The sequence below is a fragment of the Onychomys torridus genome, chromosome 4 (assembly GCF_903995425.1).
Source record: "Onychomys torridus chromosome 4, mOncTor1.1, whole genome shotgun sequence".
Classification (NCBI taxonomy): domain Eukaryota; kingdom Metazoa; phylum Chordata; class Mammalia; order Rodentia; family Cricetidae; genus Onychomys; species Onychomys torridus.
Window position 1 is genome coordinate 36,580,141 of NC_050446.1, and position 15,138 is coordinate 36,595,278.

The window sequence follows — 15,138 nt, forward strand, 5'->3', positions numbered from 1 at the left end:
AGCCAGATTGCAGAGGCCTTGCATGCCAGGCTGAGAAGTGTGGACTTGCACCCTGGAGCAGTGATAGCTGTCAAAGGCCTTTCAGCTGGGAGGTGATGTAATCAGATCTGTGCTTTGGAGCAAAGCCTTGGCAGCGGTGGTATGGAGCAAAGGAGATTGGCATGCGGACAGATGGGTGGCAGGGCACTTTGTTAGGCTTTTGAAGTAGGTCAGGTGAGAGATGACATTTAAGGCTGGAGTTATTGGTCGGGTGAGGACTGATTGATGGCAGCTAAGTGCCTTTTAGTGTACATTTAAGACATATTAGCTTGTGGATTTTTCATAAAGGGAAACAGGCCCAGGGTCAGGTGGGTCAGCCAGGATTTGAACCCAGGTTGCTACCCCATGGCACTGTCCTCTTAGAACAGGTGTCTGGGAGCACCATTTCAACAGACTGAGTTTTCAAGGTGCAGTTTACTTTTTCAGCAGTGCATGAACTGGGCAACATAGAGTCTAAGACAGACAGGAACTCAAGGAAAGGGGGAGCCCGGCAGAAGCGTCAGCTGGGACATCAACAAGGAGACACCACAGTGCTACAAGAGGACTGGGCAGGGCCAGGCTGAACCTTTCTGTTGTATGCCCGTGTTTGCTCTGGATGATATGGCTAGCTTCCATTGGCTGCCGTGAGTCTTGTTTTTTGGAAAACTGTCCATTTTGGGAATTTGAGGAAATACCCTTTCTCTTTTGATTTCTAGAAAGCTTAGACTCCACGGGGGAACACAGTTTATTCTTCTTTTCTAGTTTCCTTTAAGCACCCTTACCTGGTAAGGAACCTTGCCAGCCTTCCACACTGGTTTTGGACACAGGTTCTCTCACTGAAATTGGGTTTGGCTAGGCTGGGGGCCAGTAAGCGCCTCTGAACCATCTTGGTCTCCCTCCAGTCCCTGACTGACTCAACTGTCTCCCCAGTCTCTATTTCAGGAACTTTTCCTAGCCCCTTAAACCATATGGTGTTGATTTTTGGTTTTTAAAAAATAATCACCTAGGAAAATGATTTGTTTTTATGATCTTGTGTGCATGTATATAGAATTTTGCCAAGGCTGGTCTTTTTAAAAAAGTTATTTGGATTAACATTAGGGAGCAGCAAGTCCTCAAAATTAGAATTTACCTTGCTTTTTGAGTGGACTTTCAGAAAGAGATTTCTTAGGAAATTAGATTCCTATTTTTCTTGCTTACACATAAGAGGTTGAAGGCTGGGTGTTGGTGGCACAGGCCTTGAATTCTAGCACTTGGGAGGCAGAAAGGTAGGTGGATCTCTTCAGGTGGAGACCAGCTTGGTCTACAGAGCACATTCCAGGCCTGCCAGGGCTACATAGTGAGACCGTGTCTTTGGAAAAGAAAAAAAAAAAAAAGTTGGACTTTTGGAACCCTGGAAAATAGAGAGTGTGACTGAAGAATGCTGTATATTCTGGGGTTATGCGTTTGCCCAGAAATTGCCCGGGTTATTACTGACTAAACATTTATAGAGTCTAGGTGTGCAGCTTAGGGTTAGACTAGAGACTGCTCATAGCGTGAAAAAAGGCCCAGAATTTGGTTCCCCATCACAATGACAAAAGTCACTGATTTCAGTCTTTTTCCTCTCAAATAACAAAAAAGCACTCAACGCTCTGAAATCTGAGTTTTCAAGGTAAGCCACCTCCCATCACACATTGGTTTATATCGAGTGACATCCAATCCCTGCCCTCTTCGCCATGTGCAACTCTGCCAAAGTTGAGGCTCTGAAGCCAGCTGACTGTGGTAAGGTTCCAGCCCAGTGCCTTGGTCCTGGTGACCTGAGCAGATTGCATGGCTTCCTGGAGCTTGCTCTCTGGGGATCAGGGGTGTGGCTGCTTCTGAAGCTTCTTTTGGGAATGGAGTGTGGTGAGGTCCTAGATTTCAGCTTGATGGCAGGAGGTGGGTGAGGCTGAGTGTCTGTCTCCCTCTCTGGGCAGGCTGAGGGCCTGCTTATTCTGCCAAGCAGCAAGCGTAGGCTGACTGTGTGCTGCTGTTCCTTGCTGCCTTTTGTGACTCTTCCAGAGTTGGGAGGAAATGTCTGATGTGTGTGTGGTTCTGACTGCTTGGAGTTGATAGTGAGTCTGTATTTTTTGGTTTTTGTCTTTTCTCGGTCCCTGGCTGCCCACAGTGGTATTTGCTGCTTATCCTAGCCAGCAACTTTTCCATTAACTCTTACAGATCAGACTAGTTTCTTGTTCATTTTTCATGAGTTGGGGAGGGAGAGGAGCCTTCTCTAACTTCCTGTCTCAGTGACAGGGCTTTTCTGCTCCTAGCTCCTTAGTTCCCGTTCTGCCTGGCAGAGGGCAGGTGGAAGCTTTGCCTGGTTCAGACATTTAGAAGATGCCAGTTGATCATCCACTCTGAGCCAGGTAGAAGATGCCAGTTGAGCATCCACTGTGAGCCAGGTAGAAGATGCCAGTTGAGCATCCACTGTGTGCCAGGTCTGGGGCCAAGCTTATTTATTCTTAAGGTGTTTAGTTGGGTCCTTGGCGCTCTCTCACCCATTGTGCCTACTGTGTAGGTGACATGAACCCCGCCCCCGCCCCTTGTGCCACTGACTTTGTTCTTGCCCTGCCCCTTTCTGCCATGGGTTCTCCAGGAGGTGTTCACAGGGAGTGCTGTGTCTGTCCAGAAGGGATCCACTTTTAAATCCTTACGGGTTCAGCTTCTGAGGTCCATTGTAGTGAGTGGTGTGGGCCCATAGTTGCTGTGGAGTTTGGGGTATGGAGAGAAAGATTTGGGATATGATGGACTGTTCTTGGGGAGAGCTAATTGGTGGGATTGAGGTGTAGGGTATTTAAGCAGCTGCTTAAGATGGTGGGCCCTTTGGACTTTGAACCGCCCTCCCAAAAGCCCTTGCCTGGATAGGCTAAAAGCAGGTTTGTGGAGTGGGGGCTAGTTACAAAATGTGTTCATAATATTCTTTCTGTTTCACTGCCATTTCTGGATTGCTTTGGACTAACATTTAGGGGGAATACACTGTCCCATAATTGTGAACTCATCCTTATTTTTAGAACTTTACAGTCCAAGCTCCTGAACACACAAGGGAACAGTAAAATGTAAGGAGCAACGATTGTGACGTTACATAGACTTGGATTCAATTTTCAACATCTGCTTAATGCCCTGGCAGATGTTTCTTAATGTTAGAGCCTCAGTTTCTTCATCTGTAGAAGGGGGTCATTGTCCTCATGAGAACTGTTCATACAGGACACCTGCAATCGGTTTCGGCACATAATAGGTGTTGGGAAGTCTAGGAGCTCCAAGGCTGAAGATGTGGTCTCCTCTTTGGAAGAACCTGACATCTGTGGGCAAGGTCAACACGTGTGAGTCCCTCAGTTAGGGGTTAAGTGCCAAGGGCTTGGCAGATTCTGTGACACTTTTCAAAACAAGTTTGTGTTGACGCCATCTTTGGAAGGACGAAGAACTGAGTTTGCCTCTCTGTTGCTGTGGTAAACACCATGACCAAAAGTATCTTGAGGAAGAAAGGGTTTCTTTCATTTTACAGGTTACAACCATCACCGAGGGAAGGAGGGCAGGAGCATGAGGCAGGAACTTGACACTGAAATCACAGAGGAAGGAAGAGCCTTATTGTTGTTTCCCCAGATGCACCTTTAGTGACTTTAAAAAATTTTCTTAATGGTGATAGCATCCTTTATTCATAACAAAGGACACCTTTTCTCACAAAGCCATGCCCTCAGGGAGTCAGAGGACAAGGATGTAGCCAGACGATTGGTGGTGCTGCGTGAAGTGCAGGTCATAGTAGCCAGACATCCCCATTTTGTTTTCTTTGTCCAGGTTTATATACACCTTTGGGTGGCCCAGGGCACTATTCCCTCCACTACGGTCTATGACCACCCAATTGTCCACCTCTCTAATGGGCTGTTCTACTATCAACTCAATGGCAAACTTGTTCATTTCTTTCCAGTGACCTATAAACTGAACCTACCTGCCTAGTAGTGGTACTTAGTGATAGCTGGGCCCTTCTACATCAATCCGCAATCAGGAAAAATACCCCCAAAGACTTGCTCACAGGCCAGTCTGATTAAAAAATACAATTCCTCAATTAAGGGTCCTTCTTCCCAGGTGTATCAAATCGACAACTAAGATTAGCCATTGCAGATGGGTTGTAGCCAAAGCAACAGTATGAGCAGTGGGTGGAATATTCATAGCTATCATCATTTTGAGATTGATGGTAGGTTGTAGGAGGAAGGCAGTCCTGAGCCAGGAGCCCCAAGAGCCTGGTGTGTGATATTGGTGGGCCTCATGGACCTTGCTGAAGAACTGAAACTTGACTCTGTTGGTGATGGCATCTCTGAATGGCTTAAGGGAAGGGACTTGGTTAAATTTGCTTCCATGAAAGAAGGGGCAAAGATTTAGGAAGGGCAGAAGGGAGGCCAGGAAGCCAGTGAGACTCTTGTATGGTTAAGATAGTAACTTGAACTTGGATAGGAGTGGGGAGCATGGAGAGTATGGAAAGATGAAGTCACTGGTTGATTGATAGGTGCATAGTGAGGAAGCAGGAGCTGTTTAGAGTACTGTTCAAGATTTCAGTGGAAATAATGGGGGAGGGGACACCAGAGTGGGGGAGAAGGATGCAGGGGTGGGATAGACTCTCCTCTCTGGGAGCATGAGGGGTTTGGGGCAATTAACACGAAGATACCTGCGGGGATCTAGGTGGAGTTGGATGTTGGCCATAGGCCTTAGGTGCACAATGGAAAAAAGAAGTCAGGGCTGGAGATGAGACGCAGCTTAGGGATTAAGATGCAGTACCAGGAATGAAATGTTAATAGTACTTACATGTAAACCACTGGTTAAAACATAAATCTAGAGTTTACTATTTAATAAGACAACCCAAAAGCCAAGAATCTGGGACAGGAGAAAGCCTTGCCTTTACAGGCCCCTTTGTACTGTATGGCTGTTTTTCTACATTTCTGTGTGGTTGTTTTTTTTTTAAGAGATGTAGAGGAAATACTGTAAAGAAATGATTAATGTTGTACATTATCAGGTGAGTCGGAAAACAAGCGCAGAACATAAAAATAACCTGCGCTGCAGTCTGTAATGCTATTATGCATAATTCTAGGTTACTTCATGCTCTGACAATAATACCATTCACGGGGGGTTTAGAGTTCCCACCTTTCACATACATTATTTCTGTCAGAATTAATCACGCCTCCATCTGTGCTTGCAGCAATTAAAATATTTTAAGAATTATAAATGTTAAATGATGCTCTGTAAAGTTTGGGAAGGGGGGGGAAGGGAGGGGAAGAATACCATTATGGGTTTAAAGCAGCGGCCATGACTTCCTTCCAGCCTCTGTGTGTCTTTAGAAACACAGTTGCAGCCAGCTTGGGTGACTTAGGGGCTTTCTGTCTCACAGATTCCCCAGGTGCTTCTGGTGTCGGGGTCTTTGCCTGCCCCCCCCCCGAAATCCTCACTCCCCACTTCTATTATAGCTGGGTTGGTTTGGGTACTGTTGCTCATCTCTCGGGATGCTTGGGGCCGGCCTGGCCTCTTTGTCTTCAGAATCAGGGCACAGAGAAAGATCTCAGCAGGTACTCTTGAAAGAATCATCCTTTTAGGCTTTGTAGACTCTGTAAGGTAGAGATGGTAGATATTTTGGGCCTTTTTCAGCCAAGAGGAGAATCGGAAAAACAGTTACCTACAAGATGTTGGACTCAATCGTTCTTCTGACCTCTAGCTCAGCAGCCTTCCATTGTCCTGGAAATCAAAATCTTCCATAGGTGTTACTGTGGGAAGATGATTCAGCATGTAGAATGAGTGAAGGAGGATTTGGGTGTTTTTGAGAAGCTTAAGAGCTGTCTTGTGTTCTGCTACTGCTGAGCTGGGGTCATACATCAGCTGCACGGTTGACAAGCCATGTGACCTTGAGCAGGTCACATGGATCTGGGCCTTACTGTCCCAGAATGGTGCAGCAGGTTACACAGGTGTAATGTATTTGGGGCACCTGTTTCCACAGGGCTAGTGTAAGTTCGGGTGCTAAGAGCAGGGGTAGTCATTTTTCTGTTACTGTGGTAAGATGCCATGGCCAATGCAATTTAAGGAAGAAAGTGTATTTTAGCTTATGATTTCAGAGGGATTAAATGTTGATGATGACAGAGTGGCGGCATGGTGGCTGGAGCAGGATGCTGAGAGCTTGCATCCGTGAACTGCTAGCTCAAGGCAGAGAGAACATGGAAAGGGCTTGAGACTCTCAAAGTGCACCTCCAGTGACACACTTCCTCCAATCAGGCCACTCCTCAAACAGCATCGTCCACTAGGGACCAAGTGTTCAAATACACAGCCCTATAGGCAGCATCCTTATTCAAATCACCACAGTAACTGGAGAGCTTCTCAGGTGGGACCTGGCATATGGATCGTGCTCACTGAATACTGATGAAAAGAGGATCCTTTTTAATCAACATTTCATGTTAGTAAGGGTGATGGGGCTGTCTTCCAGTGTTGCAAAGACCAATAGGGACAGTTATGCAGGCAATCTGTCGAGAACGGAAATTCCCGTTCTAGAAGTCTATGCTAATGAAATAGTTGTACAAGTGCACACAGTTATATCACGTAGATGGTTACCACATTATTTATTAGCAAAATATCAGAGAAAATCTTCACTTCGAAAGGAGGGCTTGAGGAGAAACATGTCACCCATACAACAGAATGTTCTACCATCATCGTAACTAGAATACTTCACCAATAGTGTGATGGGTAATCTTGTTACTAACTTGACATCCCTGGGAAGAAGAGCCCTCGATTGAGGAGTTGTCTATCAGATTGGTCAGTGGGGCATTTTCTTGATTGCTATAGAAGGGCCCAGCCATCCCTGGGCAGGTGGGCTGGGCTTTATAAGAAGGATAGTTGAGTATGAGCCTGGAGGTGTGTGAGTAGGCATGTTCTCTGTGGCCTCAGGCTCCTGCCTTGGGCTCCCTGCCTCGGCTTCCCTCCACACTAGACTGTGTGGTGGAAGTGGAATGAACTCTTTCTCCACTCAAGCTGCTTTTGGAAAGTCTTTTATCACAGCGACAGAAACCAAGCTAGAATGAGTAGGTGGCTCTGCACTAGGGGAGAAGCAGCACATGACCTACTGCTCCTACTGCTTGAGGAAGGTGTTTTTTTTGTTTTGTTTTGTTTTTTGTTTTTAAGCTAAGGATTGACCCAGGGCCTTGTGCTTGCTAGGCAAGCGCTCTACCACTGAGCTAAATCCCCAACCTGAGGAAGGTTTTTAATTGTAGATATGAGGGAGACTTCAGCCCGGGGCATCTGGAAGAGTCCAGACAAGACCCGGCCATGACAGGGGGGGGGGGGGGGTGGGCAGGGAAGTGAGAGAGGAGAAGTGAGGAAGACAAAGACCAAGAAGGCAGAGGGAGATGGAGGGAACCAAGAGAATGCATGGCCGCCAGAATGGCAGGTTTTTATAGGAGCTCGATGGAGTGACAGGGTCAGGTGTCTTCTGTGGAGGTGAAAAGCAGCAGCTCACAGCTTGCCCCCTCCTGGCCGCCATTCTCTCTCCTGTGGTGTTTCAGAAGCGCACCATCAACAGCACCTGAACTTCTGAGTATTTACCTTGATTTGTTCAAGAGGGACACACACACTTACAAACTTTTACTGTAGTGTTGTAATTGTTTTATTGTTATTGTTAATCATTTCCTGTGACTAATTTATACATTATGCTTTATTATAGGTGTGTGTGTGTGTGTGTGTGTGTGTGTGTGTGTGTGTTAGGGGAAACAGTATGGGTAGGCTTTGGTGTTGAGGTTTTTGTTATCTGTTGGGGGGTGGGTCTTGGGATGTATCCTTTGGAGAAGGGGGATTAATTAAATGCCACCATCACATTTATTTATTTAAGTATTCATTGCATATCTTTAAAATTATATTTACTTTTTGTGTGGTTATGTGAGTGCCACAGCAGGCGTGTGGAGGCCAGAGGATGACCTTCATGAGTCAGTCCTCTCCTTCCACCATGTGGGTCTTGGGGATCAAACTCAGGGTGTCAGGCTTAGCAGCAGGTGCCCTGACCTGTTGTCTCATCTCCCTAGGTCTTGCATTATATATGTTACACATTTACACTATGCCAAGATTGTGTGTGTGTGTGTGTGTGTGTGTGTGTGTGTGTGTGTGTGCGCACGCGAATGTGGATAGGTGCTTGAAAGTGTAGGGAAGGGAACTTGGCTTCTTTTCGCCCTCCTAGATTCTTGGGCTACAAGTCAAGTTGACACAGAGGGATTAGTAGGGGAAATCCATGTTATGTGTTCGGGCATAGGAGTCTGTCTCAAAGCAAGAGAGGAGTGAGGTCATTGGCACTTACGTAGCATAATAGGCATGGGGACTTCTGGTGGGTGGCGGAAGCCGACTCAGGGCGGATGGAGACTGTCTTCTACGTAGGTAAAGCCCCGGTGTAATGACAGCTGTTGGGAGCAGCTTTCTTACTGAAGGCCTAATCTTTCCTGTGTAGATGCCCATTCTCTTCCAGAAGGACAGCTTCTCAGCACGTGTGAAGTGGGGGCTTATTGTGGTCTTCTGAAGCCATGTTTTGGGGTGGCACATCCTGAGCCCCACAGCAGTATCACTCTCTGTCACTTTAATGTCAAACTTCTCCCTTTTTTATTTTATGGTTTGTGGATCAAAAAGTTATTTTAATTATTTCTGCAGTTAGGTGAGGAGCAGAGTCTTTATTAGGGTATGGAGAGGTAGATGGGACAGAAAGGAAGGGGGTGATGTTCAGGATGCAGACTGGGTTAGTGTCCGCTTCCCCCGACCCAGAGGAAGCAAGAGCTCAATGTCTGCTTCAAGTTGAGATTTTTGTCTTTGATACAGGGTCTTGGATGGTTTAGTCTGGCCTGGATCTTCCTGCCTCAGTCTCTCAGATGTTTTCTTTAGTGCTTTGGGAATGGGGACCATTATTTTTGGCTGTCTGTTTCTGGATTTTTTACATAGGACATATTCGTTCTTGAGCTCCTCTGTGTAGCCGAAGCTGACCTTGAACTCTCAAATACTCCTGTTTTCTGCAGCTTGAATACTGGGACTGGTATGTACTGCCATGCTGGGCTGCTATGCTTCAGATTTTTACCTTGAGTTCTTGGTTTTATGTCTAAGTTATTTTTGGAAAAAAGAGAAGAGTACACTTGAGGAAAGAATTGATTCGATGTTTTTTTAAGCTTTATTTATTTCTACTTGTGTATGTATGTTGTTGGTGTTTTAATCTTTTTTTGGGGGGGCACCACCCAGATCCCAAATAAATCACACATGGAGGCTTATTCTTCCTTATGAATGCCTGGCCTTAGTGTGGCTTAGTTTCTTGCCAACTTATCCTGTCTATGTTTTGCCTCTGGGCTTTTCCCATTCTCTAACTTCTGTATATCTTACTCTTACTCCGTGGCTTGCTGTGTAGCTGGGTGGCTGACCCCTGGGGTTCTCCTCCTCTTCTGACTGCTAGATCTCCCATCTGGATTTCTCCCACTATACATTCTCTCTGCCTGCCAGCCCCGCCTTTCCTTTCTCCTTCCTCGCTATTGGCCATTCAGCTCTTTATTAGACCATCAGGTGTTTTAGACAGGCATAGTAACACAGCTTCACAGAGTTCAACAAATGCAACATAAACAAAAGTAACACACTTAAAATAATACTCCACTACATATGTGCCTGCATGATTATATGTGTACCAAGAGCATTTGGGAACCCTTGGGACCCAAAAGAGGGTGTCTTATCCCCTGGAACTAGTTACCGGCAGTTGTCAGCTGCCATCTGGGTACTGTGGGGGATTGAACTTGAGGCTTTGTGCATTCTGGGTAAAGACACTACCATTGGTCTGTGCGTGGGTGTTTGCTGACTAGTCCTTTCCTTGCTGGTTGTAAGGTGAAGAAGCTAGCTTGTGTAACACACGCTGCCTGGTCTAGCTAAGTGTTTAGCACATCCTAATTCTTCCCAAGCCCTCACAACTCTGGAGAAGGTCGACCTGTGTTTCTCTCTAGCCTCCCTCCTGTGATCTGGGACTAGAGGTGGTTGTCTACCAGGCTCAGTGTTATACACTGAAAATGAGCGACAGGCTTTACTCCCATTAAACCTTCAGCAGAGTGGAAGATTCCGGTGTACTGGAGTAGTTTCTGTTCCAAAGCACTTTTTGTAAAGGTGGGGTGTGAATTCCAGTGTATCAGCCACTTGAGCTTTCTTTATTAGATCCTCAGGTGGCAGATACCCACAGGGAATCTTTTCTCTCCTCCCAGGGCATGGTCTGGAAGGCAGGTGTAGGACTCCCTGTTGATGTTAGGGCCTAGAATCTTCTTGGGTTCTCATGGAGTGGATAATGAGACATCTTCTAGGCAGAGGGATACTTCCTTTCCCTGCCTTCATTGAAATCTTCCCTACCCTTTAAATTCCACATGTCTTCACACACTCTCCAGACAGCCCCCAGTTCTACCCCTGCTCTCTGTAGGAAACTGTTGCACACATGCCCTGCCTTTGAGGTGTTCCTCCTGGGTGACAGCGGGCCTGAGGGATGTCCCTTGGACCTTTGCTCTTTGTCCCATACCCACATTTAGCCTTGCCCTGGAAACTGTTCCGAGTTAGGACACAGCTGCCGATTCTAGTTGCCTTTTATTTTGTTTTATTTTGTTTTTAGTCAGAGTCTCTCTATGTAGCCCAGACTGGCCTGAACTCACAGAGATCCTTCTGCCTCTGCCTCCCGGGTGCTGGATTACAGGCGTGCACCACCAAGCTGGTTTTACTCTTTGCTGAGATCACTATCCCACGTCTTAGAAGAGTCTCCTGTGTGGTTTTCCACACAGCAAACAGGCGCCTTAACTTTAAGGAGGAAAAAAAAAAGGAATTTAAAAATAACTTCGTGTGTCCTTCAGTGCTTTTCCTTTCACCAACATATGCTAAATGGCATGCCGTTCTTTTTTTGTTATTTAGCGACGTATTTTTTTTTTTTATATATACACAAGTGTGGTATATTTTTATCACATGCCAATATGTATTCAAATGATTCCCAGCACTTGTGGGTAATTTGCTTTTTAGTCTGTTAGGAATAACATTGAATTTATAACTATTACTACTGAATTTTAGATAACCTTGTGAAGAAAATTGTCCTTCAAGTTTTGTGGAATGTCTTCCAACCATTAAACTGCATTGAATTAACATAAAATGATTAAATCTTTATAGCTTGTTCATCTTTTTAAGATCCGAACAGTCTCTGCGTTCCAGAATTGAGCTAGGTGCCAGGTGAGCCGCTCAGGTCTGAGAATCCTAGCATTAAGGGGTACAGTATGACATGTGCGTCTCCAGGAGTGTTGTTCCAGTTGGACATAAGCACTTTAGTTGATTAGGCACAGGAGAATTACAGTATATTCAGATCAGACAGTAGCTGTCAGTGAATGTGGGACGTGTGTGTGTGTGTGTGTGTGTGTGTGTGTGTGTGTGTGTGTGTGTGTTGAGGTGCAGACTGTGCATGACAGCGGCAGTGAAGATTTGGGATACAAGGCCTAGGGACCTCGTTTGCTTTGAAGAATGGTGTTTTGAGTATAAATCTAAAGACCAAAAAAAAAAAAAAAAAAAAGGAAAACACATTGTACTATAGTTGGAGAAGTTTCTCATGAGGTATGGATTAGCAGTTCTGGAGTTCTGTTACCTGTGTATGGGTTAAGAGATGGTGAAGTAAGAAGAGAGAAGGCTGGGATGTTCCTTGTTGGGAGGGATTAGAGTTGGAGACGTAGGTGTGGACTTGGGTTTAGCAAATACTGATCCAGATAGAGTTGGTAAGTAAATGTGTGTAAATGGGCTGGTACACACACACACAGGAGTGATGAGGGCCCAGCAGCCAGGACACACTATAGCAACAGGTACACCCATATCTTCACTCTAGGGGTGCCATTGTCCAGTGACCCGGACTCCTTGGAGAAATGCATAATTATAGATCTGGAGCATCTTGTGTGGCCAGAAAATAAGGAAGTGCTCACAAAACAAAGGATGTGGGCATGTCGAAGGGAGGAAGGAGCTAGCCTCAAGGGGGCTCTTAATAGCCAGAGCTAACTTTAGCAACAGAATACATAGTGTGGTGCTGCAAAACAATCCAGAGTATAATATGTGTCTTCATGTGACATGAAATTTGTGCTAATACAGGAAACCTCTTTTGTACAGAAGAATTTCAAATAGTTTTTGTAGATACCTTTTCCTCCAGGAGCCTAGAGCTGAAGTTTGCACGCCCTCCAGCTTGCCGAGGGTAAACTGAGGTTGAGTTTTGTGTCTCTTCTCAAGGGTAGAGTGTGGGAAGGGAGAAGTAAGTTTCCAGCAGCTGTCACTTGGCTGAGCAGTCAAAGCTAACCTGGTGTGTAGCCATCCTGTGACAGTGTGGGCAGACAGTGATTGCCAGACCTTCACCCGGAAGTCTCCCTAAACCATCCTGTAGCCCGATAGAGCCATTAAAAAAAAAAAGTCAGACAGGCCTACCTCTTTGCCACCAGCCGAGCCTGCCGAGGAGTTGCCGTGAGCTCGCCCTCCCTCCTGAGCTGGAGAGATGTATGGACAAGAAGTTATCACTGAAGCGAAGTGGTGGCCACATGTACAAGGAATACTGGGGGGCTCTGATCCCTTTGAGAGTCTTGTGACTGAGCGTGTGGAGATGGCAGCTAGTGGGCAGCAGACGAACACTGCAGTGGTGGTCAGGCAGGGCAGCAGCATCACGTTAGAAGCCTTGGAAAGAGTCCTCCTCACCATGGCTGTTCCGCCGAGTCCACATATCTCCTCAGAGGGCAGCTCTGACTATGCTGTGGGGATTGGGTTGTGTACATTTTCATATGAGACTTTTTTTTTTTTGCTAAGTAACTTTTGTGATACTGGGGGTGGGGTCGAGGGAGGAAAGCCAGACCAAACCCACTGAGGAACATTTTGCAAAATACTTGATGAGGACTCCTTGTCACCATTAAGGATGGGGAAAAAAAGCCAACAACAATGAAATAAAGAAAACTGTAAGATACCAGAGGAGGCCAAGGAGACAGAGGCCAGGTAGCTATGAAGTGGGACCCTGGACCAGGAGCCTAGAGCAGAGGGATGTCAGTGGGAAGCGAGAGTAACCCAGATGATGTTTGTTATGAGGACATTCAAATGAGGGGAAACCTGAAGTGAACAGACAGTGATTTCCCCATTGTCTACATTCTACATCTGTGATTTACTCCCTTCGCTTACTGTATACCTGCCCGTTAATCCATCTTATTTTAGAAAGTACTTCAAAGTTGCAAACATCAGTGCATATGCCTCCCTCCAAACACCCCAGCCTGTTTAAAGAATAAGTTCTTCTTCAGAATGTGTTTACTAGCAAATTAATTATACAGGATCATGGGCTCCATTATGACATTTCCATATGTATAATGTGTTCTATCTCATTCACCCCCATTTTGTCCCCCCCCCCCAAATCCCCCCAGTCCTCTTCCTCTTCCCTGGCCTCCTAGGGTGATTGTCCGGCAGGTAGCGGGCTTCACAGTTGACACTCTATCTGTGGTTGTGTCCTATAGAGTCTGGAGGAGGATGAAGAGTTACAGGGGACGTAGGTTTTGTTTTTCATGTCCTAGAGCGATGAAAGCTGTGTGTGAGATCACCTGAGCATGTTGGACTGCTGTGCAGCTGTGTCTGTGGGCACTGGGATGCTCTGGGGCCTGTGAATGTCCAGGAAATATTAGCTATCCTGGTGTCAAGGCAGCTGGAGGGCATTGTGTGCGGCGAGACGCCGGGCTGGAGCAGTAATGTGCCGGAGTTGGGTTGTGTTGTGGTAGAGCATTTACCTGAGGAGAGCCTAAAGCCTCCCAACATCCTTCTTCCCTTCCCAGGGGTCGCCTGAGGAAAGAGGATGCCAAGGAGAGCAGTTTTAGCTCTGGAAGGGGCCAGGAGGATGATGGTGCATCAGAGAGTGCAGTTATGCAGAAAGGACAGCAGTCACCCCCGAAGCCCACAGAGCTGGGGCTGTGCCCAGAGGATGGCCTTCCAGCTGCTCACAGTGGCCCTATTCAGTTTGGATGCATAATGACTTTCAAACTAATCAGGAACCAAAGCCTGAGGCTGGGGACGAACACAAATGTCTTGTTGACTGAGCAAACATCTCGATTTTGTCCGATAGGAAGTTACTGAGGAAGGCCAGAGTGATGTAATGGCGTGTGCTGAGCTTTCATCCTCAAACAGATGGGCCCCCGGGGTACCATCTGCAGCTCCCTGGGCCCTTGGAAACCATTTCCTATAAATGAAATTGTCGTAAGTTACCGTTGAGAGATTGGTGTGGTAGCCATACCAGAAGTAACTAGACAAAGGAAGGAAATTTCCAGTGCCGTTGGCTGCTTCCTCTCCTCCCTTTGCCTTATAAACCGCCCTGGGGTTTATTATTTTGTTCAGCTTTCTTGTGTAGCATGTGAATATTGTTGGTGTCCACTCCCCGCCCTCCCCTCTGTAGTCATCCAAAGTAAACTTCCCTTTCTCCTCTCAGGCCCACACAACTGCCGCTTACCCCTAAGCCAGTGTCAGCTGGGCACTTTTTATAAGCTGTTTTGCTATTTCTGGTTTTTGTTGAGGAGGAAGTAGTGTTTTTGCTTCTGGTCATCTCTCCCCCGCCCCCCCCATATCAAAGGAATATATTTGTTCTGGGAAGGCAAGAGCAGGGGATGTTTCCTAATCGAGTTCAGAGAACTTAATATCGTATATTAAGTACAGCATCATATATAAGAGGTGGGCTTGTGAGTCATAATTGAAGTTATTAATGAGATGTCTCAATAAAGTATATCGGAGCAGAAAGCAGGGTCTGTAGTACTTCTTGGTTTATTTATTCAGTAGTCACTGGCACTCTGTGTCCTGGTGGAGAGATGCCTTCAAGTAGGAAATAGTGTTCTTGGAGGAGTGCAGCCGGGTAGAGGCAGGAGGTCAGATTTCTTGGAGGAGACGGTTTTTGTATTGTATCTCAAGGGAATATCTAGGTGAGGGATGGGGGTTTGGCAGAGGGAGACACCCAGAGTGAGATGTGAGCCAGCCCAGAGGGAGCCCAGGCAGGCATGGGTTGTAATGGCTGGTATACTTGTCTACAAGGGGGTCGAACGGAGTGGACAATGGTTGAGACCCAGAAAGGGGACT

At 46.4% G+C, this 15,138-nt stretch overlaps 1 protein-coding gene across 7 annotated transcripts in view; it reads left to right on the forward strand.

Annotated features, from left to right (window-relative positions):
- Tanc1 (tetratricopeptide repeat, ankyrin repeat and coiled-coil containing 1) overlaps positions 1 to 15,138 on the forward strand; it is a 223,472-nt gene that overhangs the window by 17,708 nt on the left and 190,626 nt on the right. The window lies entirely within an intron of this gene.